At 42.2% G+C, this 25,677-nt stretch overlaps 26 non-coding genes across 26 annotated transcripts; 13 read left to right on the forward strand and 13 right to left on the reverse strand.

The window, feature by feature from the left end:
- Positions 1 to 1,337: 1,337 nt before the first annotated feature.
- On the reverse strand, positions 1,338 to 1,410 carry trnak-uuu (transfer RNA lysine (anticodon UUU)). Its single transcript has one exon. It is a non-coding gene; the product is annotated as a tRNA-Lys (tRNA).
- Positions 1,411 to 1,578: 168 nt separating this feature from the next.
- Positions 1,579 to 1,650, forward strand: trnaw-cca (transfer RNA tryptophan (anticodon CCA)). The gene has a single exon. It is a non-coding gene; the product is annotated as a tRNA-Trp (tRNA).
- A 1,378-nt stretch (positions 1,651 to 3,028) lies between these two features.
- trnak-uuu (transfer RNA lysine (anticodon UUU)) lies at positions 3,029 to 3,101 on the reverse strand. Its single transcript has one exon. It is a non-coding gene; the product is annotated as a tRNA-Lys (tRNA).
- Positions 3,102 to 3,269: 168 nt separating this feature from the next.
- trnaw-cca (transfer RNA tryptophan (anticodon CCA)) lies at positions 3,270 to 3,341 on the forward strand. The gene has a single exon. It is a non-coding gene; the product is annotated as a tRNA-Trp (tRNA).
- A 1,379-nt stretch (positions 3,342 to 4,720) lies between these two features.
- On the reverse strand, positions 4,721 to 4,793 carry trnak-uuu (transfer RNA lysine (anticodon UUU)). Its single transcript has one exon. It is a non-coding gene; the product is annotated as a tRNA-Lys (tRNA).
- Positions 4,794 to 4,961: 168 nt separating this feature from the next.
- On the forward strand, positions 4,962 to 5,033 carry trnaw-cca (transfer RNA tryptophan (anticodon CCA)). The gene has a single exon. It is a non-coding gene; the product is annotated as a tRNA-Trp (tRNA).
- A 1,378-nt stretch (positions 5,034 to 6,411) lies between these two features.
- Positions 6,412 to 6,484, reverse strand: trnak-uuu (transfer RNA lysine (anticodon UUU)). Its single transcript has one exon. It is a non-coding gene; the product is annotated as a tRNA-Lys (tRNA).
- A 168-nt stretch (positions 6,485 to 6,652) lies between these two features.
- trnaw-cca (transfer RNA tryptophan (anticodon CCA)) lies at positions 6,653 to 6,724 on the forward strand. Its single transcript has one exon. It is a non-coding gene; the product is annotated as a tRNA-Trp (tRNA).
- Positions 6,725 to 8,102: 1,378 nt separating this feature from the next.
- trnak-uuu (transfer RNA lysine (anticodon UUU)) lies at positions 8,103 to 8,175 on the reverse strand. Its single transcript has one exon. It is a non-coding gene; the product is annotated as a tRNA-Lys (tRNA).
- A 168-nt stretch (positions 8,176 to 8,343) lies between these two features.
- Positions 8,344 to 8,415, forward strand: trnaw-cca (transfer RNA tryptophan (anticodon CCA)). The gene has a single exon. It is a non-coding gene; the product is annotated as a tRNA-Trp (tRNA).
- Positions 8,416 to 9,792: 1,377 nt separating this feature from the next.
- On the reverse strand, positions 9,793 to 9,865 carry trnak-uuu (transfer RNA lysine (anticodon UUU)). The gene has a single exon. It is a non-coding gene; the product is annotated as a tRNA-Lys (tRNA).
- Positions 9,866 to 10,033: 168 nt separating this feature from the next.
- On the forward strand, positions 10,034 to 10,105 carry trnaw-cca (transfer RNA tryptophan (anticodon CCA)). Its single transcript has one exon. It is a non-coding gene; the product is annotated as a tRNA-Trp (tRNA).
- Positions 10,106 to 11,471: 1,366 nt separating this feature from the next.
- trnak-uuu (transfer RNA lysine (anticodon UUU)) lies at positions 11,472 to 11,544 on the reverse strand. The gene has a single exon. It is a non-coding gene; the product is annotated as a tRNA-Lys (tRNA).
- Positions 11,545 to 11,712: 168 nt separating this feature from the next.
- On the forward strand, positions 11,713 to 11,784 carry trnaw-cca (transfer RNA tryptophan (anticodon CCA)). The gene has a single exon. It is a non-coding gene; the product is annotated as a tRNA-Trp (tRNA).
- A 1,378-nt stretch (positions 11,785 to 13,162) lies between these two features.
- Positions 13,163 to 13,235, reverse strand: trnak-uuu (transfer RNA lysine (anticodon UUU)). The gene has a single exon. It is a non-coding gene; the product is annotated as a tRNA-Lys (tRNA).
- A 168-nt stretch (positions 13,236 to 13,403) lies between these two features.
- trnaw-cca (transfer RNA tryptophan (anticodon CCA)) lies at positions 13,404 to 13,475 on the forward strand. Its single transcript has one exon. It is a non-coding gene; the product is annotated as a tRNA-Trp (tRNA).
- Positions 13,476 to 14,840: 1,365 nt separating this feature from the next.
- On the reverse strand, positions 14,841 to 14,913 carry trnak-uuu (transfer RNA lysine (anticodon UUU)). The gene has a single exon. It is a non-coding gene; the product is annotated as a tRNA-Lys (tRNA).
- A 168-nt stretch (positions 14,914 to 15,081) lies between these two features.
- trnaw-cca (transfer RNA tryptophan (anticodon CCA)) lies at positions 15,082 to 15,153 on the forward strand. Its single transcript has one exon. It is a non-coding gene; the product is annotated as a tRNA-Trp (tRNA).
- A 1,378-nt stretch (positions 15,154 to 16,531) lies between these two features.
- Positions 16,532 to 16,604, reverse strand: trnak-uuu (transfer RNA lysine (anticodon UUU)). Its single transcript has one exon. It is a non-coding gene; the product is annotated as a tRNA-Lys (tRNA).
- Positions 16,605 to 16,772: 168 nt separating this feature from the next.
- On the forward strand, positions 16,773 to 16,844 carry trnaw-cca (transfer RNA tryptophan (anticodon CCA)). Its single transcript has one exon. It is a non-coding gene; the product is annotated as a tRNA-Trp (tRNA).
- Positions 16,845 to 18,222: 1,378 nt separating this feature from the next.
- trnak-uuu (transfer RNA lysine (anticodon UUU)) lies at positions 18,223 to 18,295 on the reverse strand. The gene has a single exon. It is a non-coding gene; the product is annotated as a tRNA-Lys (tRNA).
- A 168-nt stretch (positions 18,296 to 18,463) lies between these two features.
- On the forward strand, positions 18,464 to 18,535 carry trnaw-cca (transfer RNA tryptophan (anticodon CCA)). The gene has a single exon. It is a non-coding gene; the product is annotated as a tRNA-Trp (tRNA).
- A 1,378-nt stretch (positions 18,536 to 19,913) lies between these two features.
- Positions 19,914 to 19,986, reverse strand: trnak-uuu (transfer RNA lysine (anticodon UUU)). The gene has a single exon. It is a non-coding gene; the product is annotated as a tRNA-Lys (tRNA).
- Positions 19,987 to 20,154: 168 nt separating this feature from the next.
- On the forward strand, positions 20,155 to 20,226 carry trnaw-cca (transfer RNA tryptophan (anticodon CCA)). Its single transcript has one exon. It is a non-coding gene; the product is annotated as a tRNA-Trp (tRNA).
- A 1,379-nt stretch (positions 20,227 to 21,605) lies between these two features.
- trnak-uuu (transfer RNA lysine (anticodon UUU)) lies at positions 21,606 to 21,678 on the reverse strand. The gene has a single exon. It is a non-coding gene; the product is annotated as a tRNA-Lys (tRNA).
- Positions 21,679 to 21,846: 168 nt separating this feature from the next.
- On the forward strand, positions 21,847 to 21,918 carry trnaw-cca (transfer RNA tryptophan (anticodon CCA)). Its single transcript has one exon. It is a non-coding gene; the product is annotated as a tRNA-Trp (tRNA).
- Positions 21,919 to 25,677: the final 3,759 nt, after the last annotated feature.

Raw genomic sequence — 25,677 nt, forward strand, 5'->3', positions numbered from 1 at the left:
ATCAGCACAAGTTCCAATGTGGCTTTACAGTACTGATCTCGCACGGAAACGAACAAACCAATGCTGCCTTTGATGAAAATTGTCTCTCACAAAATCTGGCACACTGCAAAATCCTAAATGAAATCATGTGATTGTCAGTCTTCGAACAGTTAGTTTAATGTATGCTTGGGGGCAGTTTTTTGACGCCTGGATGAGAAACGTTCCCAAAGTAAACTGCCTGTTACTCAGGCCCAGAAACTCGGATATGCATATAAATGGTAGATTTGGATAGAACACACTCTAAAGTTTCCAAAACTGTTAAGATATTGTCTCTGAGTATAACAGAACTGATTTGGCAGGCGAAAACCTGAGGACAATTTATCCAGGAGGTGGGATTTTTTGAAGTGGGTAGTTTTCAATTGAATGCCCATTGAGTTTCTAATGGGTTCGGACCCAGATTGCAGTTCCTATGGCTACAACTAGATGTCACCAGTCTTTAGACATTGTTTCAGGCTTGTTTTCTGAAAAATGAAGAAGAATGAGACCTTGCTGTCAGTGGACTGAGGAAGCATGCAGTGCTGGTTTGCGCGCGTGACAGAGTGCCCTCCCTTCGTTGTTTTTCATTTCTATTGAATACGCAATTGTACGGTTGAAAATGTATCGATTATTTAGACAATTGACAACGTGAGGATTAATTATGAACATCGTTTCAACAAACTTTGCCGGTACTATAAGGATGTATTCGTCTGCATGATTTGACCTCCTTTGAGCCAGTGTATTACTGAAGACAATGCGCCAACAAAACAGAGTTTTTGGGATATAAAGAGGGACTTTCTCGAACAAAACAAACTATTTTTGTGGAGCTGGGACTCTTGTGACTGCATCCAGATTAAGATCTTCGAAGGTAAGTGACTAATTTTATCACTATTTATGACTTTCGTGACTCGTCTACTTGGTTGGAATATGTTTGTATGCTTTTGTAAGTGGGGCGCTGTCCTCAGATAATGGCATGGTATGCTTTCGCAGGAAATCCTATTTGAAATGTGACAAAGCGGCTGGGTGAACAAGAAGTTAATCTTTAAACCGATGTATAACATTTGTATTTTTGTGAATGTTTATATTGACTATTTCTGTATTTTGAATTTGGCGCTCTTCAATTTCACCGAATGTTGTCGAGGTCGGTTGCTTGCAGAACACCTGCGCCAGAGAGGTTCAACCTGGAGGTTCAGATTAAAAATCCTAAAGTCTTCAGACTAAGCTGTTTTGGCTCTGGGGGTGGATTGTCCACAGGTGAAGATGTCATGGAAAATGGAAGTACAGAAAGACTGCCTCCTGAAGGAAGGTGAACATTAAAGCAACGCCCAAACAGGGACTTGAACCCTGGACCCTCAGATTAAAAGTCTGATGCTCTACCAACTGAGCTATCTGGGCTCTGCATTTGCTTATTTTCATACACTTAACCTGCCGGGCAGAGGCACGTGGTGATGGGGGTGGCAATGTCAGATGGTTAATTTCCCCAGAGAACCAGGCCTCCATTCCAAATTATACAGTCATCGAAATCTGAACTAGGCATCCTCTCCAAAGATGTGAAATGTCAAAGACCTCGTGGCGCAATGGTAGCGCGTCTGACTCCAGATCAGAAGGTTGCGTGTTCAACTCACGTCGTGGTCATGGTTTTTATGTGCGCAATCTCTGCCTTCTTTACTCAGTGAATCAGCACAAGTTCCAATGTGGCTTTACAGTACTGATCTCGCACGGAAACGAACAAACCAATGCTGCCTTTGATGAAAATTGTCTCTCACAAAATCTGGCACACTGCAAAATCCTAAATGAAATCATGTGATTGTCAGTCTTCGAACAGTTAGTTTAATGTATGCTTGGGGGCAGTTTTTTGACGCCTGGATGAGAAACGTTCCCAAAGTAAACTGCCTGTTACTCAGGCCCAGAAACTCGGATATGCATATAAATGGTAGATTTGGATAGAACACACTCTAAAGTTTCCAAAACTGTTAAGATATTGTCTCTGAGTATAACAGAACTGATTTGGCAGGCGAAAACCTGAGGACAATTTATCCAGGAGGTGGGATTTTTTTGAAGTGGGTAGTTTTCAATTGAATGCCCATTGAGTTTCTAATGGGTTCGGACCCAGATTGCAGTTCCTATGGCTACAACTAGATGTCACCAGTCTTTAGACATTGTTTCAGGCTTGTTTTCTGAAAAATGAAGAAGAATGAGACCTTGCTGTCAGTGGACTGAGGAAGCATGCAGTGCTGGTTTGCGCGCGTGACAGAGTGCCCTCCCTTCGTTGTTTTTCATTTCTATTGAATACGCAATTGTACGGTTGAAAATGTATCGATTATTTAGACAATTGACAACGTGAGGATTAATTATGAACATCGTTTCAACAAACTTTGCCGGTACTATAAGGATGTATTCGTCTGCATGATTTGACCTCCTTTGAGCCAGTGTATTACTGAAGACAATGCGCCAACAAAACAGAGTTTTTGGGATATAAAGAGGGACTTTCTCGAACAAAACAAACTATTTTTGTGGAGCTGGGACTCTTGTGACTGCATCCAGATTAAGATCTTCGAAGGTAAGTGACTAATTTTATCACTATTTATGACTTTCGTGACTCGTCTACTTGGTTGGAATATGTTTGTATGCTTTTGTAAGTGGGGCGCTGTCCTCAGATAATGGCATGGTATGCTTTCGCAGGAAATCCTATTTGAAATGTGACAAAGCGGCTGGGTGAACAAGAAGTTAATCTTTAAACCGATGTATAACATTTGTATTTTTGTGAATGTTTATATTGACTATTTCTGTATTTTGAATTTGGCGCTCTTCAATTTCACCGAATGTTGTCGAGGTCGGTTGCTTGCAGAACACCTGCGCCAGAGAGGTTCAACCTGGAGGTTCAGATTAAAAATCCTAAAGTCTTCAGACTAAGCTGTTTGGCTCTGGGGGTGGATTGTCCACAGGTGAAGATGTCATGGAAAATGGAAGTACAGAAAGACTGCCTCCTGAAGGAAGGTGAACATTAAAGCAACGCCCAAACAGGGACTTGAACCCTGGACCCTCAGATTAAAAGTCTGATGCTCTACCAACTGAGCTATCTGGGCTCTGCATTTGCTTATTTTCATACACTTAACCTGCCGGGCAGAGGCACGTGGTGATGGGGGTGGCAATGTCAGATGGTTAATTTCCCCAGAGAACCAGGCCTCCATTCCAAATTATACAGTCATCGAAATCTGAACTAGGCATCCTCTCCAAAGATGTGAAATGTCAAAGACCTCGTGGCGCAATGGTAGCGCGTCTGACTCCAGATCAGAAGGTTGCGTGTTCAACTCACGTCGTGGTCATGGTTTTTATGTGCGCAATCTCTGCCTTCTTTACTCAGTGAATCAGCACAAGTTCCAATGTGGCTTTACAGTACTGATCTCGCACGGAAACGAACAAACCAATGCTGCCTTTGATGAAAATTGTCTCTCACAAAATCTGGCACACTGCAAAATCTTAAATGAAATCATGTGATTGTCAGTCTTCGAACAGTTAGTTTAATGTATGCTTGGGGGCAGTTTTTTGACGCCTGGATGAGAAACGTTCCCAAAGTAAACTGCCTGTTACTCAGGCCCAGAAACTCAGATATGCATATAAATGGTAGATTTGGATAGAACACACTCTAAAGTTTCCAAAACTGTTAAGATATTGTCTCTGAGTATAACAGAACTGATTTGGCAGGCGAAAACCTGAGGACAATTTATCCAGGAGGTGGGATTTTTTTGAAGTGGGTAGTTTTCAATTGAATGCCCATTGAGTTTCTAATGGGTTCGGACCCAGATTGCAGTTCCTATGGCTACAACTAGATGTCACCAGTCTTTAGACATTGTTTCAGGCTTGTTTTCTGAAAAATGAAGAAGAATGAGACCTTGCTGTCAGTGGACTGAGGAAGCATGCAGTGCTGGTTTGCGCGCGTGACAGAGTGCCCTCCCTTCGTTGTTTTTCATTTCTATTGAATACGCAATTGTACGGTTGAAAATGTATCGATTATTTAGACAATTGACAACGTGAGGATTAATTATGAACATCGTTTCAACAAACTTTGCCGGTACTATAAGGATGTATTCGTCTGCATGATTTGACCTCCTTTGAGCCAGTGTATTACTGAAGACAATGCGCCAACAAAACAGAGTTTTTGGGATATAAAGAGGGACTTTCTCGAACAAAACAAACTATTTTTGTGGAGCTGGGACTCTTGTGACTGCATCCAGATTAAGATCTTCGAAGGTAAGTGACTAATTTTATCACTATTTATGACTTTCGTGACTCGTCTACTTGGTTGGAATATGTTTGTATGCTTTTGTAAGTGGGGCGCTGTCCTCAGATAATGGCATGGTATGCTTTCGCAGGAAATCCTATTTGAAATGTGACAAAGCGGCTGGGTGAACAAGAAGTTAATCTTTAAACCGATGTATAACATTTGTATTTTTGTGAATGTTTATATTGACTATTTCTGTATTTTGAATTTGGCGCTCTTCAATTTCACCGAATGTTGTCGAGGTCGGTTGCTTGCAGAACACCTGCGCCAGAGAGGTTCAACCTGGAGGTTCAGATTAAAAATCCTAAAGTCTTCAGACTAAGCTGTTTTGGCTCTGGGGGTGGATTGTCCACAGGTGAAGATGTCATGGAAAATGGAAGTACAGAAAGACTGCCTCCTGAAGGAAGGTGAACATTAAAGCAACGCCCAAACAGGGACTTGAACCCTGGACCCTCAGATTAAAAGTCTGATGCTCTACCAACTGAGCTATCTGGGCTCTGCATTTGCTTATTTTCATACACTTAACCTGCCGGGCAGAGGCACGTGGTGATGGGGGTGGCAATGTCAGATGGTTAATTTCCCCAGAGAACCAGGCCTCCATTCCAAATTATACAGTCATCGAAATCTGAACTAGGCATCCTCTCCAAAGATGTGAAATGTCAAAGACCTCGTGGCGCAATGGTAGCGCGTCTGACTCCAGATCAGAAGGTTGCGTGTTCAACTCACGTCGTGGTCATGGTTTTTATGTGCGCAATCTCTGCCTTCTTTACTCAGTGAATCAGCACAAGTTCCAATGTGGCTTTACAGTACTGATCTCGCACGGAAACGAACAAACCAATGCTGCCTTTGATGAAAATTGTCTCTCACAAAATCTGGCACACTGCAAAATCCTAAATGAAATCATGTGATTGTCAGTCTTCGAACAGTTAGTTTAATGTATGCTTGGGGGCAGTTTTTTGACGCCTGGATGAGAAACGTTCCCAAAGTAAACTGCCTGTTACTCAGGCCCAGAAACTCGGATATGCATATAAATGGTAGATTTGGATAGAACACACTCTAAAGTTTCCAAAACTGTTAAGATATTGTCTCTGAGTATAACAGAACTGATTTGGCAGGCGAAAACCTGAGGACAATTTATCCAGGAGGTGGGATTTTTTGAAGTGGGTAGTTTTCAATTGAATGCCCATTGAGTTTCTAATGGGTTCGGACCCAGATTGCAGTTCCTATGGCTACAACTAGATGTCACCAGTCTTTAGACATTGTTTCAGGCTTGTTTTCTGAAAAATGAAGAAGAATGAGACCTTGCTGTCAGTGGACTGAGGAAGCATGCAGTGCTGGTTTGCGCGCGTGACAGAGTGCCCTCCCTTCGTTGTTTTTCATTTCTATTGAATACGCAATTGTACGGTTGAAAATGTATCGATTATTTAGACAATTGACAACGTGAGGATTAATTATGAACATCGTTTCAACAAACTTTGCCGGTACTATAAGGATGTATTCGTCTGCATGATTTGACCTCCTTTGAGCCAGTGTATTACTGAAGACAATGCGCCAACAAAACAGAGTTTTTGGGATATAAAGAGGGACTTTCTCGAACAAAACAAACTATTTTTGTGGAGCTGGGACTCTTGTGACTGCATCCAGATTAAGATCTTCGAAGGTAAGTGACTAATTTTATCACTATTTATGACTTTCGTGACTCGTCTACTTGGTTGGAATATGTTTGTATGCTTTTGTAAGTGGGGCGCTGTCCTCAGATAATGGCATGGTATGCTTTCGCAGGAAATCCTATTTGAAATGTGACAAAGCGGCTGGGTGAACAAGAAGTTAATCTTTAAACCGATGTATAACATTTGTATTTTTGTGAATGTTTATATTGACTATTTCTGTATTTTGAATTTGGCGCTCTTCAATTTCACCGAATGTTGTCGAGGTCGGTTGCTTGCAGAACACCTGCGCCAGAGAGGTTCAACCTGGAGGTTCAGATTAAAAATCCTAAAGTCTTCAGACTAAGCTGTTTTGGCTCTGGGGGTGGATTGTCCACAGGTGAAGATGTCATGGAAAATGGAAGTACAGAAAGACTGCCTCCTGAAGGAAGGTGAACATTAAAGCAACGCCCAAACAGGGACTTGAACCCTGGACCCTCAGATTAAAAGTCTGATGCTCTACCAACTGAGCTATCTGGGCTCTGCATTTGCTTATTTTCATACACTTAACCTGCCGGGCAGAGGCACGTGGTGATGGGGGTGGCAATGTCAGATGGTTAATTTCCCCAGAGAACCAGGCCTCCATTCCAAATTATACAGTCATCGAAATCTGAACTAGGCATCCTCTCCAAAGATGTGAAATGTCAAAGACCTCGTGGCGCAATGGTAGCGCGTCTGACTCCAGATCAGAAGGTTGCGTGTTCAACTCACGTCGTGGTCATGGTTTTTATGTGCGCAATCTCTGCCTTCTTTACTCAGTGAATCAGCACAAGTTCCAATGTGGCTTTACAGTACTGATCTCGCACGGAAACGAACAAACCAATGCTGCCTTTGATGAAAATTGTCTCTCACAAAATCTGGCACACTGCAAAATCCTAAATGAAATCATGTGATTGTCAGTCTTCGAACAGTTAGTTTAATGTATGCTTGGGGGCAGTTTTTTGACGCCTGGATGAGAAACGTTCCCAAAGTAAACTGCCTGTTACTCAGGCCCAGAAACTCGGATATGCATATAAATGGTAGATTTGGATAGAACACACTCTAAAGTTTCCAAAACTGTTAAGATATTGTCTCTGAGTATAACAGAACTGATTTGGCAGGCGAAAACCTGAGGACAATTTATCCAGGAGGTGGGATTTTTTGAAGTGGGTAGTTTTCAATTGAATGCCCATTGAGTTTCTAATGGGTTCGGACCCAGATTGCAGTTCCTATGGCTACAACTAGATGTCACCAGTCTTTAGACATTGTTTCAGGCTTGTTTTCTGAAAAATGAAGAAGAATGAGACCTTGCTGTCAGTGGACTGAGGAAGCATGCAGTGCTGGTTTGCGCGCGTGACAGAGTGCCCTCCCTTCGTTGTTTTTCATTTCTATTGAATACGCAATTGTACGGTTGAAAATGTATCGATTATTTAGACAATTGACAACGTGAGGATTAATTATGAACATCGTTTCAACAAACTTTGCCGGTACTATAAGGATGTATTCGTCTGCATGATTTGACCTCCTTTGAGCCAGTGTATTACTGAAGACAATGCGCCAACAAAACAGAGTTTTTGGGATATAAAGAGGGACTTTCTCGAACAAAACAAACTATTTTTGTGGAGCTGGGACTCTTGTGACTGCATCCAGATTAAGATCTTCGAAGGTAAGTGACTAATTTTATCACTATTTATGACTTTCGTGACTCGTCTACTTGGTTGGAATATGTTTGTATGCTTTTGTAAGTGGGGCGCTGTCCTCAGATAATGGCATGGTATGCTTTCGCAGGAAATCCTATTTGAAATGTGACAAAGCGGCTGGGTGAACAAGAAGTTAATCTTTAAACCGATGTATAACATTTGTATTTTTGTGAATGTTTATATTGACTATTTCTGTATTTTGAATTTGGCGCTCTTCAATTTCACCGAATGTTGTCGAGGTCGGTTGCTTGCAGAACACCTGCGCCAGAGAGGTTCAACCTGGAGGTTCAGATTAAAAATCCTAAAGTCTTCAGACTAAGCTGTTTTGGCTCTGGGGGTGGATTGTCCACAGGTGAAGATGTCATGGAAAATGGAAGTACAGAAAGACTGCCTCCTGAAGGAAGGTGAACATTAAAGCAACGCCCAAACAGGGACTTGAACCCTGGACCCTCAGATTAAAAGTCTGATGCTCTACCAACTGAGCTATCTGGGCTCTGCATTTGCTTATTTTCATACACTTAACCTGCCGGGCAGAGGCACGTGGTGATGGGGGTGGCAATGTCAGATGGTTAATTTCCCCAGAGAACCAGGCCTCCATTCCAAATTATACAGTCATCGAAATCTGAACTAGGCATCCTCTCCAAAGATGTGAAATGTCAAAGACCTCGTGGCGCAATGGTAGCGCGTCTGACTCCAGATCAGAAGGTTGCGTGTTCAACTCACGTCGTGGTCATGGTTTTTATGTGCGCAATCTCTGCCTTCTTTACTCAGTGAATCAGCACAAGTTCCAATGTGGCTTTACAGTACTGATCTCGCACGGAAACGAACAAACCAATGCTGCCTTTGATGAAAATTGTCTCTCACAAAATCTGGCACACTGCAAAATCTTAAATGAAATCATGTGATTGTCAGTCTTCGAACAGTTAGTTTAATGTATGCTTGGGGGCAGTTTTTTGACGCCTGGATGAGAAACGTTCCCAAAGTAAACTGCCTGTTACTCAGGCCCAGAAACTCAGATATGCATATAAATGGTAGATTTGGATAGAACACACTCTAAAGTTTCCAAAACTGTTAAGATATTGTCTCTGAGTATAACAGAACTGATTTGGCAGGCGAAAACCTGAGGACAATTTATCCAGGAGGTGGGATTTTTTGAAGTGGGTAGTTTTCAATTGAATGCCCATTGAGTTTCTAATGGGTTCGGACCCAGATTGCAGTTCCTATGGCTACAACTAGATGTCACCAGTCTTTAGACATTGTTTCAGGCTTGTTTTCTGAAAAATGAAGAAGAATGAGACCTTGCTGTCAGTGGACTGAGGAAGCATGCAGTGCTGGTTTGCGCGCGTGACAGAGTGCCCTCCCTTCGTTGTTTTTCATTTCTATTGAATACGCAATTGTACGGTTGAAAATGTATCGATTATTTAGACAATTGACAACGTGAGGATTAATTATGAACATCGTTTCAACAAACTTTGCCGGTACTATAAGGATGTATTCGTCTGCATGATTTGACCTCCTTTGAGCCAGTGTATTACTGAAGACAATGCGCCAACAAAACAGAGTTTTTGGGATATAAAGAGGGACTTTCTCGAACAAAACAAACTATTTTTGTGGAGCTGGGACTCTTGTGACTGCATCCAGATTAAGATCTTCGAAGGTAAGTGACTAATTTTATCACTATTTATGACTTTCGTGACTCGTCTACTTGGTTGGAATATGTTTGTATGCTTTTGTAAGTGGGGCGCTGTCCTCAGATAATGGCATGTATGCTTTCGCAGGAAATCCTATTTGAAATGTGACAAAGCGGCTGGGTGAACAAGAAGTTAATCTTTAAACCGATGTATAACATTTGTATTTTTGTGAATGTTTATATTGACTATTTCTGTATTTTGAATTTGGCGCTCTTCAATTTCACCGAATGTTGTCGAGGTCGGTTGCTTGCAGAACACCTGCGCCAGAGAGGTTCAACCTGGAGGTTCAGATTAAAAATCCTAAAGTCTTCAGACTAAGCTGTTTTGGCTCTGGGGGTGGATTGTCCACAGGTGAAGATGTCATGGAAAATGGAAGTACAGAAAGACTGCCTCCTGAAGGAAGGTGAACATTAAAGCAACGCCCAAACAGGGACTTGAACCCTGGACCCTCAGATTAAAAGTCTGATGCTCTACCAACTGAGCTATCTGGGCTCTGCATTTGCTTATTTTCATACACTTAACCTGCCGGGCAGAGGCACGTGGTGATGGGGGTGGCAATGTCAGATGGTTAATTTCCCCAGAGAACCAGGCCTCCATTCCAAATTATACAGTCATCGAAATCTGAACTAGGCATCCTCTCCAAAGATGTGAAATGTCAAAGACCTCGTGGCGCAATGGTAGCGCGTCTGACTCCAGATCAGAAGGTTGCGTGTTCAACTCACGTCGTGGTCATGGTTTTTATGTGCGCAATCTCTGCCTTCTTTACTCAGTGAATCAGCACAAGTTCCAATGTGGCTTTACAGTACTGATCTCGCACGGAAACGAACAAACCAATGCTGCCTTTGATGAAAATTGTCTCTCACAAAATCTGGCACACTGCAAAATCCTAAATGAAATCATGTGATTGTCAGTCTTCGAACAGTTAGTTTAATGTATGCTTGGGGGCAGTTTTTTGACGCCTGGATGAGAAACGTTCCCAAAGTAAACTGCCTGTTACTCAGGCCCAGAAACTCGGATATGCATATAAATGGTAGATTTGGATAGAACACACTCTAAAGTTTCCAAAACTGTTAAGATATTGTCTCTGAGTATAACAGAACTGATTTGGCAGGCGAAAACCTGAGGACAATTTATCCAGGAGGTGGGATTTTTTTGAAGTGGGTAGTTTTCAATTGAATGCCCATTGAGTTTCTAATGGGTTCGGACCCAGATTGCAGTTCCTATGGCTACAACTAGATGTCACCAGTCTTTAGACATTGTTTCAGGCTTGTTTTCTGAAAAATGAAGAAGAATGAGACCTTGCTGTCAGTGGACTGAGGAAGCATGCAGTGCTGGTTTGCGCGCGTGACAGAGTGCCCTCCCTTCGTTGTTTTTCATTTCTATTGAATACGCAATTGTACGGTTGAAAATGTATCGATTATTTAGACAATTGACAACGTGAGGATTAATTATGAACATCGTTTCAACAAACTTTGCCGGTACTATAAGGATGTATTCGTCTGCATGATTTGACCTCCTTTGAGCCAGTGTATTACTGAAGACAATGCGCCAACAAAACAGAGTTTTTGGGATATAAAGAGGGACTTTCTCGAACAAAACAAACTATTTTTGTGGAGCTGGGACTCTTGTGACTGCATCCAGATTAAGATCTTCGAAGGTAAGTGACTAATTTTATCACTATTTATGACTTTCGTGACTCGTCTACTTGGTTGGAATATGTTTGTATGCTTTTGTAAGTGGGGCGCTGTCCTCAGATAATGGCATGGTATGCTTTCGCAGGAAATCCTATTTGAAATGTGACAAAGCGGCTGGGTGAACAAGAAGTTAATCTTTAAACCGATGTATAACATTTGTATTTTTGTGAATGTTTATATTGACTATTTCTGTATTTTGAATTTGGCGCTCTTCAATTTCACCGAATGTTGTCGAGGTCGGTTGCTTGCAGAACACCTGCGCCAGAGAGGTTCAGATTAAAAATCCTAAAGTCTTCAGACTAAGCTGTTTTGGCTCTGGGGGTGGATTGTCCACAGGTGAAGATGTCATGGAAAATGGAAGTACAGAAAGACTGCCTCCTGAAGGAAGGTGAACATTAAAGCAACGCCCAAACAGGGACTTGAACCCTGGACCCTCAGATTAAAAGTCTGATGCTCTACCAACTGAGCTATCTGGGCTCTGCATTTGCTTATTTTCATACACTTAACCTGCCGGGCAGAGGCACGTGGTGATGGGGGTGGCAATGTCAGATGGTTAATTTCCCCAGAGAACCAGGCCTCCATTCCAAATTATACAGTCATCGAAATCTGAACTAGGCATCCTCTCCAAAGATGTGAAATGTCAAAGACCTCGTGGCGCAATGGTAGCGCGTCTGACTCCAGATCAGAAGGTTGCGTGTTCAACTCACGTCGTGGTCATGGTTTTTATGTGCGCAATCTCTGCCTTCTTTACTCAGTGAATCAGCACAAGTTCCAATGTGGCTTTACAGTACTGATCTCGCACGGAAACGAACAAACCAATGCTGCCTTTGATGAAAATTGTCTCTCACAAAATCTGGCACACTGCAAAATCCTAAATGAAATCATGTGATTGTCAGTCTTCGAACAGTTAGTTTAATGTATGCTTGGGGGCAGTTTTTTGACGCCTGGATGAGAAACGTTCCCAAAGTAAACTGCCTGTTACTCAGGCCCAGAAACTCGGATATGCATATAAATGGTAGATTTGGATAGAACACACTCTAAAGTTTCCAAAACTGTTAAGATATTGTCTCTGAGTATAACAGAACTGATTTGGCAGGCGAAAACCTGAGGACAATTTATCCAGGAGGTGGGATTTTTTGAAGTGGGTAGTTTTCAATTGAATGCCCATTGAGTTTCTAATGGGTTCGGACCCAGATTGCAGTTCCTATGGCTACAACTAGATGTCACCAGTCTTTAGACATTGTTTCAGGCTTGTTTTCTGAAAAATGAAGAAGAATGAGACCTTGCTGTCAGTGGACTGAGGAAGCATGCAGTGCTGGTTTGCGCGCGTGACAGAGTGCCCTCCCTTCGTTGTTTTTCATTTCTATTGAATACGCAATTGTACGGTTGAAAATGTATCGATTATTTAGACAATTGACAACGTGAGGATTAATTATGAACATCGTTTCAACAAACTTTGCCGGTACTATAAGGATGTATTCGTCTGCATGATTTGACCTCCTTTGAGCCAGTGTATTACTGAAGACAATGCGCCAACAAAACAGAGTTTTTGGGATATAAAGAGGGACTTTCTCGAACAAAACAAACTATTTTTGTGGAGCTGGGACTCTTGTGACTGCATCCAGATTAAGATCTTCGAAGGTAAGTGACTAATTTTATCACTATTTATGACTTTCGTGACTCGTCTACTTGGTTGGAATATGTTTGTATGCTTTTGTAAGTGGGGCGCTGTCCTCAGATAATGGCATGGTATGCTTTCGCAGGAAATCCTATTTGAAATGTGACAAAGCGGCTGGGTGAACAAGAAGTTAATCTTTAAACCGATGTATAACATTTGTATTTTTGTGAATGTTTATATTGACTATTTCTGTATTTTGAATTTGGCGCTCTTCAATTTCACCGAATGTTGTCGAGGTCGGTTGCTTGCAGAACACCTGCGCCAGAGAGGTTCAACCTGGAGGTTCAGATTAAAAATCCTAAAGTCTTCAGACTAAGCTGTTTTGGCTCTGGGGGTGGATTGTCCACAGGTGAAGATGTCATGGAAAATGGAAGTACAGAAAGACTGCCTCCTGAAGGAAGGTGAACATTAAAGCAACGCCCAAACAGGGACTTGAACCCTGGACCCTCAGATTAAAAGTCTGATGCTCTACCAACTGAGCTATCTGGGCTCTGCATTTGCTTATTTTCATACACTTAACCTGCCGGGCAGAGGCACGTGGTGATGGGGGTGGCAATGTCAGATGGTTAATTTCCCCAGAGAACCAGGCCTCCATTCCAAATTATACAGTCATCGAAATCTGAACTAGGCATCCTCTCCAAAGATGTGAAATGTCAAAGACCTCGTGGCGCAATGGTAGCGCGTCTGACTCCAGATCAGAAGGTTGCGTGTTCAACTCACGTCGTGGTCATGGTTTTTATGTGCGCAATCTCTGCCTTCTTTACTCAGTGAATCAGCACAAGTTCCAATGTGGCTTTACAGTACTGATCTCGCACGGAAACGAACAAACCAATGCTGCCTTTGATGAAAATTGTCTCTCACAAAATCTGGCACACTGCAAAATCCTAAATGAAATCATGTGATTGTCAGTCTTCGAACAGTTAGTTTAATGTATGCTTGGGGGCAGTTTTTTGACGCCTGGATGAGAAACGTTCCCAAAGTAAACTGCCTGTTACTCAGGCCCAGAAACTCGGATATGCATATAAATGGTAGATTTGGATAGAACACACTCTAAAGTTTCCAAAACTGTTAAGATATTGTCTCTGAGTATAACAGAACTGATTTGGCAGGCGAAAACCTGAGGACAATTTATCCAGGAGGTGGGATTTTTTGAAGTGGGTAGTTTTCAATTGAATGCCCATTGAGTTTCTAATGGGTTCGGACCCAGATTGCAGTTCCTATGGCTACAACTAGATGTCACCAGTCTTTAGACATTGTTTCAGGCTTGTTTTCTGAAAAATGAAGAAGAATGAGACCTTGCTGTCAGTGGACTGAGGAAGCATGCAGTGCTGGTTTGCGCGCGTGACAGAGTGCCCTCCCTTCGTTGTTTTTCATTTCTATTGAATACGCAATTGTACGGTTGAAAATGTATCGATTATTTAGACAATTGACAACGTGAGGATTAATTATGAACATCGTTTCAACAAACTTTGCCGGTACTATAAGGATGTATTCGTCTGCATGATTTGACCTCCTTTGAGCCAGTGTATTACTGAAGACAATGCGCCAACAAAACAGAGTTTTTGGGATATAAAGAGGGACTTTCTCGAACAAAACAAACTATTTTTGTGGAGCTGGGACTCTTGTGACTGCATCCAGATTAAGATCTTCGAAGGTAAGTGACTAATTTTATCACTATTTATGACTTTCGTGACTCGTCTACTTGGTTGGAATATGTTTGTATGCTTTTGTAAGTGGGGCGCTGTCCTCAGATAATGGCATGGTATGCTTTCGCAGGAAATCCTATTTGAAATGTGACAAAGCGGCTGGGTGAACAAGAAGTTAATCTTTAAACCGATGTATAACATTTGTATTTTTGTGAATGTTTATATTGACTATTTCTGTATTTTGAATTTGGCGCTCTTCAATTTCACCGAATGTTGTCGAGGTCGGTTGCTTGCAGAACACCTGCGCCAGAGAGGTTCAGATTAAAAATCCTAAAGTCTTCAGACTAAGCTGTTTTGGCTCTGGGGGTGGATTGTCCACAGGTGAAGATGTCATGGAAAATGGAAGTACAGAAAGACTGCCTCCTGAAGGAAGGTGAACATTAAAGCAACGCCCAAACAGGGACTTGAACCCTGGACCCTCAGATTAAAAGTCTGATGCTCTACCAACTGAGCTATCTGGGCTCTGCATTTGCTTATTTTCATACACTTAACCTGCCGGGCAGAGGCACGTGGTGATGGGGGTGGCAATGTCAGATGGTTAATTTCCCCAGAGAACCAGGCCTCCATTCCAAATTATACAGTCATCGAAATCTGAACTAGGCATCCTCTCCAAAGATGTGAAATGTCAAAGACCTCGTGGCGCAATGGTAGCGCGTCTGACTCCAGATCAGAAGGTTGCGTGTTCAACTCACGTCGTGGTCATGGTTTTTATGTGCGCAATCTCTGCCTTCTTTACTCAGTGAATCAGCACAAGTTCCAATGTGGCTTTACAGTACTGATCTCGCACGGAAACGAACAAACCAATGCTGCCTTTGATGAAAATTGTCTCTCACAAAATCTGGCACACTGCAAAATCCTAAATGAAATCATGTGATTGTCAGTCTTCGAACAGTTAGTTTAATGTATGCTTGGGGGCAGTTTTTTGACGCCTGGATGAGAAACGTTCCCAAAGTAAACTGCCTGTTACTCAGGCCCAGAAACTCGGATATGCATATAAATGGTAGATTTGGATAGAACACACTCTAAAGTTTCCAAAACTGTTAAGATATTGTCTCTGAGTATAACAGAACTGATTTGGCAGGCGAAAACCTGAGGACAATTTATCCAGGAGGTGGGATTTTTTGAAGTGGGTAGTTTTCAATTGAATGCCCATTGAGTTTCTAATGGGTTCGGACCCAGATTGCAGTTCCTATGGCTACAACTAGATGTCACCAGTCTTTAGACATTGTTTCAGGCTTGTTTTCTGAAAAATGAAGAAGAATGAGACCTTGCTGTCAGTGGACTGAGGAAGCATGCAGTGCTGGTTTGCGCGCGTGACAGAGTGCCCTCCCTTCGTTGTTTTTCATTTCTATTGAATACGCAATTGTACGGTTGAAAATGTATCGATTATTTAGACAATTGACAACGTGAGGATTAATTATGAACATCGTTTCAACAAACTTTGCCGGTACTATAAGGATGTATTCGTCTGCATGATTTGACCTCCTTTGAGCCAGTGTATTACTGAAGACAATGCGCCAACAAAACAGAGTTTTTGGGATATAAAGAGGGACTTTCTCGAACAAAACAAACTATTTTTGTGGAGCTGGGACTCTTGTGACTGCATCCAGATTAAGATCTTCGAAGGTAAGTGACTAATTTTATCACTATTTATGACTTTCGTGACTCGTCTACTTGGTTGGAATATGTTTGTATGCTTTTGTAAGTGGGGCGCTGTCCTCAGATAATGGCATGGTATGCTTTCGCAGGAAATCCTATTTGAAATGTGACAAAGCGGCTGGGTGAACAAGAAGTTAATCTTTAAACCGATGTATAACATTTGTATTTTTGTGAATGTTTATATTGACTATTTCTGTATTTTGAATTTGGCGCTCTTCAATTTCACCGAATGTTGTCGAGGTCGGTTGCTTGCAGAACACCTGCGCCAGAGAGGTTCAACCTGGAGGTTCAGATTAAAAATCCTAAAGTCTTCAGACTAAGCTGTTTTGGCTCTGGGGGTGGATTGTCCACAGGTGAAGATGTCATGGAAAATGGAAGTACAGAAAGACTGCCTCCTGAAGGAAGGTGAACATTAAAGCAACGCCCAAACAGGGACTTGAACCCTGGACCCTCAGATTAAAAGTCTGATGCTCTACCAACTGAGCTATCTGGGCTCTGCATTTGCTTATTTTCATACACTTAACCTGCCGGGCAGAGGCACGTGGTGATGGGGGTGGCAATGTCAGATGGTTAATTTCCCCAGAGAACCAGGCCTCCATTCCAAATTATACAGTCATCGAAATCTGAACTAGGCATCCTCTCCAAAGATGTGAAATGTCAAAGACCTCGTGGCGCAATGGTAGCGCGTCTGACTCCAGATCAGAAGGTTGCGTGTTCAACTCACGTCGTGGTCATGGTTTTTATGTGCGCAATCTCTGCCTTCTTTACTCAGTGAATCAGCACAAGTTCCAATGTGGCTTTACAGTACTGATCTCGCACGGAAACGAACAAACCAATGCTGCCTTTGATGAAAATTGTCTCTCACAAAATCTGGCACACTGCAAAATCCTAAATGAAATCATGTGATTGTCAGTCTTCGAACAGTTAGTTTAATGTATGCTTGGGGGCAGTTTTTTGACGCCTGGATGAGAAACGTTCCCAAAGTAAACTGCCTGTTACTCAGGCCCAGAAACTCGGATATGCATATAAATGGTAGATTTGGATAGAACACACTCTAAAGTTTCCAAAACTGTTAAGATATTGTCTCTGAGTATAACAGAACTGATTTGGCAGGCGAAAACCTGAGGACAATTTATCCAGGAGGTGGGATTTTTTGAAGTGGGTAGTTTTCAATTGAATGCCCATTGAGTTTCTAATGGGTTCGGACCCAGATTGCAGTTCCTATGGCTACAACTAGATGTCACCAGTCTTTAGACATTGTTTCAGGCTTGTTTTCTGAAAAATGAAGAAGAATGAGACCTTGCTGTCAGTGGACTGAGGAAGCATGCAGTGCTGGTTTGCGCGCGTGACAGAGTGCCCTCCCTTCGTTGTTTTTCATTTCTATTGAATACGCAATTGTACGGTTGAAAATGTATCGATTATTTAGACAATTGACAACGTGAGGATTAATTATGAACATCGTTTCAACAAACTTTGCCGGTACTATAAGGATGTATTCGTCTGCATGATTTGACCTCCTTTGAGCCAGTGTATTACTGAAGACAATGCGCCAACAAAACAGAGTTTTTGGGATATAAAGAGGGACTTTCTCGAACAAAACAAACTATTTTTGTGGAGCTGGGACTCTTGTGACTGCATCCAGATTAAGATCTTCGAAGGTAAGTGACTAATTTTATCACTATTTATGACTTTCGTGACTCGTCTACTTGGTTGGAATATGTTTGTATGCTTTTGTAAGTGGGGCGCTGTCCTCAGATAATGGCATGGTATGCTTTCGCAGGAAATCCTATTTGAAATGTGACAAAGCGGCTGGGTGAACAAGAAGTTAATCTTTAAACCGATGTATAACATTTGTATTTTTGTGAATGTTTATATTGACTATTTCTGTATTTTGAATTTGGCGCTCTTCAATTTCACCGAATGTTGTCGAGGTCGGTTGCTTGCAGAACACCTGCGCCAGAGAGGTTCAACCTGGAGGTTCAGATTAAAAATCCTAAAGTCTTCAGACTAAGCTGTTTTGGCTCTGGGGGTGGATTGTCCACAGGTGAAGATGTCATGGAAAATGGAAGTACAGAAAGACTGCCTCCTGAAGGAAGGTGAACATTAAAGCAACGCCCAAACAGGGACTTGAACCCTGGACCCTCAGATTAAAAGTCTGATGCTCTACCAACTGAGCTATCTGGGCTCTGCATTTGCTTATTTTCATACACTTAACCTGCCGGGCAGAGGCACGTGGTGATGGGGGTGGCAATGTCAGATGGTTAATTTCCCCAGAGAACCAGGCCTCCATTCCAAATTATACAGTCATCGAAATCTGAACTAGGCATCCTCTCCAAAGATGTGAAATGTCAAAGACCTCGTGGCGCAATGGTAGCGCGTCTGACTCCAGATCAGAAGGTTGCGTGTTCAACTCACGTCGTGGTCATGGTTTTTATGTGCGCAATCTCTGCCTTCTTTACTCAGTGAATCAGCACAAGTTCCAATGTGGCTTTACAGTACTGATCTCGCACGGAAACGAACAAACCAATGCTGCCTTTGATGAAAATTGTCTCTCACAAAATCTGGCACACTGCAAAATCCTAAATGAAATCATGTGATTGTCAGTCTTCGAACAGTTAGTTTAATGTATGCTTGGGGGCAGTTTTTTGACGCCTGGATGAGAAACGTTCCCAAAGTAAACTGCCTGTTACTCAGGCCCAGAAACTCGGATATGCATATAAATGGTAGATTTGGATAGAACACACTCTAAAGTTTCCAAAACTGTTAAGATATTGTCTCTGAGTATAACAGAACTGATTTGGCAGGCGAAAACCTGAGGACAATTTATCCAGGAGGTGGGATTTTTTGAAGTGGGTAGTTTTCAATTGAATGCCCATTGAGTTTCTAATGGGTTCGGACCCAGATTGCAGTTCCTATGGCTACAACTAGATGTCACCAGTCTTTAGACATTGTTTCAGGCTTGTTTTCTGAAAAATGAAGAAGAATGAGACCTTGCTGTCAGTGGACTGAGGAAGCATGCAGTGCTGGTTTGCGCGCGTGACAGAGTGCCCTCCCTTCGTTGTTTTTCATTTCTATTGAATACGCAATTGTACGGTTGAAAATGTATCGATTATTTAGACAATTGACAACGTGAGGATTAATTATGAACATCGTTTCAACAAACTTTGCCGGTACTATAAGGATGTATTCGTCTGCATGATTTGACCTCCTTTGAGCCAGTGTATTACTGAAGACAATGCGCCAACAAAACAGAGTTTTTGGGATATAAAGAGGGACTTTCTCGAACAAAACAAACTATTTTTGTGGAGCTGGGACTCTTGTGACTGCATCCAGATTAAGATCTTCGAAGGTAAGTGACTAATTTTATCACTATTTATGACTTTCGTGACTCGTCTACTTGGTTGGAATATGTTTGTATGCTTTTGTAAGTGGGGCGCTGTCCTCAGATAATGGCATGGTATGCTTTCGCAGGAAATCCTATTTGAAATGTGACAAAGCGGCTGGGTGAACAAGAAGTTAATCTTTAAACCGATGTATAACATTTGTATTTTTGTGAATGTTTATATTGACTATTTCTGTATTTTGAATTTGGCGCTCTTCAATTTCACCGAATGTTGTCGAGGTCGGTTGCTTGCAGAACACCTGCGCCAGAGAGGTTCAACCTGGAGGTTCAGATTAAAAATCCTAAAGTCTTCAGACTAAGCTGTTTTGGCTCTGGGGGTGGATTGTCCACAGGTGAAGATGTCATGGAAAATGGAAGTACAGAAAGACTGCCTCCTGAAGGAAGGTGAACATTAAAGCAACGCCCAAACAGGGACTTGAACCCTGGACCCTCAGATTAAAAGTCTGATGCTCTACCAACTGAGCTATCTGGGCTCTGCATTTGCTTATTTTCATACACTTAACCTGCCGGGCAGAGGCACGTGGTGATGGGGGTGGCAATGTCAGATGGTTAATTTCCCCAGAGAACCAGGCCTCCATTCCAAATTATACAGTCATCGAAATCTGAACTAGGCATCCTCTCCAAAGATGTGAAATGTCAAAGACCTCGTGGCGCAATGGTAGCGCGTCTGACTCCAGATCAGAAGGTTGCGTGTTCAACTCACGTCGTGGTCATGGTTTTTATGTGCGCAATCTCTGCCTTCTTTACTCAGTGAATCAGCACAAGTTCCAATGTGGCTTTACAGTACTGATCTCGCACGGAAACGAACAAACCAATGCTGCCTTTGATGAAAATTGTCTCTCACAAAATCTGGCACACTGCAAAATCCTAAATGAAATCATGTGATTGTCAGTCTTCGAACAGTTAGTTTAATGTATGCTTGGGGGCAGTTTTTTGACGCCTGGATGAGAAACGTTCCCAAAGTAAACTGCCTGTTACTCAGGCCCAGAAACTCGGATATGCATATAAATGGTAGATTTGGATAGAACACACTCTAAAGTTTCCAAAACTGTTAAGATATTGTCTCTGAGTATAACAGAACTGATTTGGCAGGCGAAAACCTGAGGACAATTTATCCAGGAGGTGGGATTTTTTTGAAGTGGGTAGTTTTCAATTGAATGCCCATTGAGTTTCTAATGGGTTCGGACCCAGATTGCAGTTCCTATGGCTACAACTAGATGTCACCAGTCTTTAGACATTGTTTCAGGCTTGTTTTCTGAAAAATGAAGAAGAATGAGACCTTGCTGTCAGTGGACTGAGGAAGCATGCAGTGCTGGTTTGCGCGCGTGACAGAGTGCCCTCCCTTCGTTGTTTTTCATTTCTATTGAATACGCAATTGTACGGTTGAAAATGTATCGATTATTTAGACAATTGACAACGTGAGGATTAATTATGAACATCGTTTCAACAAACTTTGCCGGTACTATAAGGATGTATTCGTCTGCATGATTTGACCTCCTTTGAGCCAGTGTATTACTGAAGACAATGCGCCAACAAAACAGAGTTTTTGGGATATAAAGAGGGACTTTCTCGAACAAAACAAACAATTTTTGTGGAGCTGGGACTCTTGTGACTGCATCCAGATTAAGATCTTCGAAGGTAAGTGACTAATTTTATCGCTATTTATGACTTTCGTGACTCGTCTACTTGGTTGGAATATGTTTGTATGCTTTTGTAAGTGGGGCGCTGTCCTCAGATAATGGCATGGTATGCTTTCGCAGGAAATCCTATTTGAAATGTGACAAAGCGGCTGGGTGAACAAGAAGTTAATCTTTAAACCGATGTATAACATTTGTATTTTTGTGAATGTTTATATTGACTATTTCTGTATTTTGAATTTGGCGCTCTTCAATTTCACCGAATGTTGTCGAGGTCGGTTGCTTGCAGAACACCTGCGCCAGAGAGGTTCAACCTGGAGGTTCAGATTAAAAATCCTAAAGTCTTCAGACTAAGCTGTTTTGGCTCTGGGGGTGGATTGTCCACAGGTGAAGATGTCATGGAAAATGGAAGTACAGAAAGACTGCCTCCTGAAGGAAGGTGAACATTAAAGCAACGCCCAAACAGGGACTTGAACCCTGGACCCTCAGATTAAAAGTCTGATGCTCTACCAACTGAGCTATCTGGGCTCTGCATTTGCTTATTTTCATACACTTAACCTGCCGGGCAGAGGCACGTGGTGATGGGGGTGGCAATGTCAGATGGTTAATTTCCCCAGAGAACCAGGCCTCCATTCCAAATTATACAGTCATCGAAATCTGAACTAGGCATCCTCTCCAAAGATGTGAAATGTCAAAGACCTCGTGGCGCAATGGTAGCGCGTCTGACTCCAGATCAGAAGGTTGCGTGTTCAACTCACGTCGTGGTCATGGTTTTTATGTGCGCAATCTCTGCCTTCTTTACTCAGTGAATCAGCACAAGTTCCAATGTGGCTTTACAGTACTGATCTCGCACGGAAACGAACAAACCAATGCTGCCTTTGATGAAAATTGTCTCTCACAAAATCTGGCACACTGCAAAATCCTAAATGAAATCATGTGATTGTCAGTCTTCGAACAGTTAGTTTAATGTATGCTTGGGGGCAGTTTTTTGACGCCTGGATGAGAAACGTTCCCAAAGTAAACTGCCTGTTACTCAGGCCCAGAAACTCGGATATGCATATAAATGGTAGATTTGGATAGAACACACTCTAAAGTTTCCAAAACTGTTAAGATATTGTCTCTGAGTATAACAGAACTGATTTGGCAGGCGAAAACCTGAGGACAATTTATCCAGGAGGTGGGATTTTTTTGAAGTGGGTAGTTTTCAATTGAATGCCCATTGAGTTTCTAATGGGTTCGGACCCAGATTGCAGTTCCTATGGCTACAACTAGATGTCACCAGTCTTTAGACATTGTTTCAGGCTTGTTTTCTGAAAAATGAAGAAGAATGAGACCTTGCTGTCAGTGGACTGAGGAAGCATGCAGTGCTGGTTTGCGCGCGTGACAGAGTGCCCTCCCTTCGTTGTTTTTCATTTCTATTGAATACGCAATTGTACGGTTGAAAATGTATCGATTATTTAGACAATTGACAACGTGAGGATTAATTATGAACATCGTTTCAACAAACTTTGCCGGTACTATAAGGATGTATTCGTCTGCATGATTTGACCTCCTTTGAGCCAGTGTATTACTGAAGACAATGCGCCAACAAAACAGAGTTTTTGGGATATAAAGAGGGACTTTCTCGAACAAAACAAACAATTTTTGTGGAGCTGGGACTCTTGTGACTGCATCCAGATTAAGATCTTCGAAGGTAAGTGACTAATTTTATCACTATTTATGACTTTCGTGACTCGTCTACTTGGTTGGAATATGTTTGTATGCTTTTGTAAGTGGGGCGCTGTCCTCAGATAATGGCATGGTATGCTTTCGCAGGAAATCCTATTTGAAATGTGACAAAGCAGCTGGGTGAACAAGAAGTTAATCTTTAAACCGATGTATAACATTTGTATTTTTGTGAATGTTCATATTGACTATTTCTGTATTTTGAATTTGGCGCTCTTCAATTTCACAGGATGTTGTCGAGGTCGGTTGCTTGCAGAACACCTGCGCCAGAGAGGTTCAACCTGGAGGTTCAGATTAAAAATCCTAAAGTCTTCAGACTAAGCTGTTTTGGCTCTGGGGGTGGATTGTCCACAGGTGAAGATGTCATGGAAAAAGGAAGTACAGAAAGACTGCCTCCTGAAGGAAGGTGAACATTAAAGCAACACCCAAACAGGGACTTGAACCCTGGACCCTCAGATTAAAAGTCAGATGCTCTTCGTTGTTTTTCATTTCTATTGAATACGCAATTGTACGGTTGAAAATGTATCGATTATTTAGACAAAAGTGTGATTGACAGACAATGTTAATGTTGCTGTTACTGTTAAATTTCAAATCAAATCAAAGTTGATTTGTCACGTGTGCCGAATACAGTGAAATGCTTACTTACAGTCTAACCAATAGTGTGAGACAAAGGTGTGCGTGTGTGTAAGTAACGAACTGAAACAACAGTAAAAAGACATTTGAGAAATATATATTAGCAAGGCAATATACAGACACCAGTTCGTCAGGCTGATTGAAGCAGTATGGTTAAAGTGACTATGCATATATAATGAACAGAGAGTAGCAGAAGCGTAAAAGACAGGTTGGTGGGGGGGGGGGCACACAATGCAAATTATCCAGGCAACCATCTGATTACCTGTTCAGGAGTCTTATGGCTTGTGGATAAAAACTGTTGAGAAGCCTTTTTGTCCTAGACTTGGCACTCCGGGACCGCTTGCCATGCGGTAGTAGAGAGAACAGTCTATGACTGGGGTGGCTGGGGTCTTTGACAATTTTTAGGGCCTTCCTCTGACACCGCCTGGTGTAGAGGTCTTGGATGGCAGGCAGCTTTGCCCCAGTGATGTACTGGGCCGTACGCACTACCCTCTGTAATGCCTTGCGGTAGGAGGCCGAGCAATTGCCGTACCAGGCTGTGATGCAACCTGTCAGGATGCTCTCGATGTTGCGGCTGTAGAACCTTTTGAGGATCTCAGGACCCATACCAAATCTTTTGAGTTTCCTGAGGGGGAATAGGCTTTGTCGTGCCCTCTTCACGACTGTCTTGGTGTGTTTGGACCATTCTAGTTTGTTGTTGATATGGACACCATGAAATTTGAAGCTCTCAACCTGCTCCATTACAGCCCCGTCAATGAGAATGGGGGCGTGCTCGGGGCTCCTTTTCCTGTAGTCCACAATCATCTCCTTTGTCTTGGTTACGTTGAGGTATAGTTTGTTATTCTGGCACAACCCGGCCAGGTCTCTGACCTCCTCCCTATAGGCTGTCTCGTCATTGTCGGTGATCAGGCCTACCACTGTTGTGTCGTCAGCAAACTTAATGATGGCCATAAGAGTCCTGAGACTCCCCACCAACCCGTCTTTTCCGCTGCTGCTACTCTCTGTTTATCTTATATGCATAGTCACTTTAAATATATGTTAATGTACATGCTACCTCAATATTACCTGTTGTTCTGCCCCTGAACAGGCATTTAACCCACTGTTCCTAGGCTGTCATTGAAAATAAGAATTTGTTCTTAACTGACTTGCCTAGTTAAATAAAGGTAAAAAATAAATAAATAAAATAAAATTGGCCCGACCAACCAGTGCTCCCGCACATTGGATAACAGGGCTATATGCATTATGTCCACACACACATGCCTTTTTCTTTTTTCTTTTTTTCCCGCACCATTGGTTAGAGCCTGTATGCAAGCATTTCACTGTAAGGTCTACAGCTGTTGTATTCAGCGCACGTGACAAATAAACTTGGATTTGATCTGGTCAAAAGGACTGTGAGGATTAGAAGACTGGTCAAAAGGACTGTGAGGATTAGAAGACTAGTCAAAAGGAAACTGTGAGGATTAGAAGACTGGTCCATCATGGGCATATAGCTAAGTACTAGATTGAGATTTCAAATTTGGATTGTACTCATGTTGTATTTGGCATTGTCCTTTGTGAGTAATTCTATGAACACTGATAATTTCAGAAAAACAAATCAGAATGACATTTTATAACCGATACTTGACTGCCACAGTGATAGGTCTGATACTTGTCTGATCAGCAGTGCAACAATATGGGACATGCTGAATTTTAAAGCCATGGAGAATTGCTTTTAAGAACAGTCCTATTGTCAATTAACTGTAGCTTAGTCTCGTTACAGCCTTAGTAGCTGGTTTAGTTCTTGGTGCTGAGATTATAGTCGCACAACCTACTCTATTCCATGGAAGCCACACAAGTGAAGGTGTAGTCAGGACAAAAGATGGAAAGACAACATACGGAACAGGGTTCTAGAAAACCCTGGATCACCTTTGGGGCTGCAGTCTCTCCAATCTCAGGCTTTGGAGAGTCAATTCTTCCATATCTTTGCTGCCATATATCTACAGTGACACATTGTAGAGTTACAACATTCTTGTGAGTGTGTGTGTGTGTGTCTGTTTGCATGAGTGTGTGTGTGCGTGTGCGTGCGTGTGTGTTTACGTGTGTGTGTGTGTGTGTGCATGTGCGTGTGTGTAAACGATCGAGGTTGGATGGTGTTTTCAGACAATAATAGAAAACATAGCTTTATACAGG

This window comes from Oncorhynchus masou, chromosome 17, assembly GCF_036934945.1.
Source record: "Oncorhynchus masou masou isolate Uvic2021 chromosome 17, UVic_Omas_1.1, whole genome shotgun sequence".
Classification (NCBI taxonomy): Eukaryota; Metazoa; Chordata; class Actinopteri; order Salmoniformes; family Salmonidae; genus Oncorhynchus; species Oncorhynchus masou.